Below are 2,426 nucleotides of genomic sequence, written 5' to 3' on the forward strand. Positions count from 1 at the left end.
TTAGAGGTTTCTCTCACCAGATTTTGAATTTGGCAACGAGTTCCCTGCTTCTCCAGATACATAATACAGAATCCATTTGGATCACATGTACTGTGAGTCATTGCCCAAATTTAACATGTGTGAAATGCCTATAATGTTGTTGTTGTTTTAAACAATTCTGGCTGGTAAGAGCACGATGATTAAAAATAGAAATTTCAAGGCACTCCTAAATGTTCTCATGCAAATAAAAGATGTTCCTCATATTTGAAGAGCTCTAGCTTTTTTGCTTCAGTACCCTTGATGGTTGGCAACCTTCAGTCTCGAAAGACTATGGTATAAGCCTACAGCACCCGGTATTCCCAGGCGGTCTCCCATCCAAGTACTAACCAGGCCTGACCCTGCTTAGCTTCTGAGATCAGACAAGATCAGGCATGTGCAGGGTAACAGTTTGGTCCTCACAGTTCAATATGGCCGATGGCTTTCTGCCAAGCACCACAAAAGAGGAAAGATTTCGAAGTACTTTGGGATGGATAAAGTGCATATAATTGTTGACAACTGAGCACAGAAACTGTGACGCCTCCCTCCAGCACCCAAACCCTATGGAAACTTTCTGATTTAATTAATTAGCTGTATTTTTATCCCGCCTTCTCCCCAAAGCGACACATTTTGGAGAAGAAAAGCATGATGTCTCCAGCTGCAACACTTTGCAGAAATCTTAATTATCGACTGTAAATCTATTTGACGCTCACTAACCTATTAAGAGAGTTGATAGGATTGTTTGAGCTGCCCAGTCCTTCCTCACCTGATGTGCTCCAGTCCACATTGGCACTTCTGCACAGACTTTTCTAAAACTTAGATTTTTTTTTAAAGTAGACAAATTCACGGAGGAGGACAGTCCACTCCTACTGCCATGCAGTGCCAGCAACCCATGTGCTGCCCCAGCTACTGCGATTAGCCCTCCTTGGTAGTGTTATGATCAGAAGCAGTGTGAACACCTCTGAACACCAGGTGCTGGGCACAAACAATGGGGAGGACTGTTGCCTTCAGGCCCTGTTTGAGAGCTCCCTGCAAGTTTCTACCAAACATATAGTGACCATACATGTAAAATACCGCATGTGAGGCTATCCTTAAAAATTATTCAGAAACTTCAGCCAGTGGAAAATGCTGCTGCTAAGTTCCTGGCTGGAACTGGCCAATATCAGTATGTTACTCTGGTATTGTTTGACCCATTTATTACTGGGCTTAAGGGACGTGTGCATTCTCATCATAAAGCCCTAAACAGGTTGCCATGATCTGGGTACCTTATGGGTTGGCTTCTCTGGTGATTGTCTCCTTATCCTCTCTACTGAAAGGTTGGACTTGGGAAGTTATCCAGTCATGGAGGGAAGTTCTCATCTGAGGTTCTTCTCTGTGTCCTCCACTGGCTAAGTTCTGGGTGTGTGCTAGGAGCAGAGCTTTTTCAGTTGTGAGGCCTACTTTGTGGGTTGCCCTTCCCAAGGGGGCTGGCTTAAGAACATAAGAACAGCCCCACTGGATCAGGCCATAGGCCCATCTAGTCCAGCTTCCTGTATCTCACAGCAGCCCACCAAACACCCCAGGGGGCACACCAGATAACAAGAGACCTGCATCCTGGTGCCCTCCCTTGCATCTGGCATTCTGACATAGCCCATTTCTAAAATCAGGAGGTTGCACATCAGGAAGTTGCACATGGCTTAGTCCCAACGCTGTATGTTTGTGGATGCCAAGGAACACCCAGCTTTTTCAGCAGATCTTGACTGATTCTATTGTTCGTTGTTATTGGATGCTTTGCTTTGCGCTTTGCTGACTGATGATTTCTGGGTTTTCTTTTTGTTTTTTTAATTTCTGCTGAAATGAGTATATTTTTTATTCTTGTTTTGCTGCAGTGCAAATTTTTGCTTTGCTTTATTGTGTGTTTTGATGTTTTAGTGTTTTATTCCTTTTGATGTTAGCCACTTTGAATTATTTTATAAGATAAAGCAGGATATAAATTTCTGATAGACTGCACATGATCACCACATTTAGGAAGAGAGAAAGAATTTTCCTTCTTTCAGATTTAAAGAAATGTTTTGAATCCTGCTGCCACTGAAAAGGATCTTAAAAACCTTTATTTCAAAAGATAAGATAAATTATTTATATGATATTTAGTATAACAAATGTGTGCTCATTCATATTTAGATATTAGGCCTAGGGAGTGAACTGGAAGAGATCTCATTTCTAGTGTCTTGCAGTATTTCTACAAAAACTTTTTTCTATGGTATTAGCAAAATCACACGCAGACACAGAGCCCAATCCTGAGCTCTGCGCGCACTGTCACAAACAAGCTGCAACACACGTTTGCGGGCTATACCACCAGGAGAGTGCCAGTGCTGGCCCAATGCTGACTGGCGCTGGGCTAGTGCTGGAGCTCCACTGCCTGGCAGTCACAC

At 43.1% G+C, this 2,426-nt stretch overlaps 1 pseudogene; it reads right to left on the bottom strand.

Moving 5' to 3' along the window:
- Window positions 1-317: 317 nt before the first annotated feature.
- Window positions 318-439, bottom strand: LOC136646236 (5S ribosomal RNA; annotated as a pseudogene).
- Window positions 440-2,426: the final 1,987 nt, after the last annotated feature.

This window comes from Tiliqua scincoides, chromosome 3 (assembly GCF_035046505.1).
Source record: "Tiliqua scincoides isolate rTilSci1 chromosome 3, rTilSci1.hap2, whole genome shotgun sequence".
NCBI lineage: Eukaryota > Metazoa > Chordata > Lepidosauria > Squamata > Scincidae > Tiliqua > Tiliqua scincoides.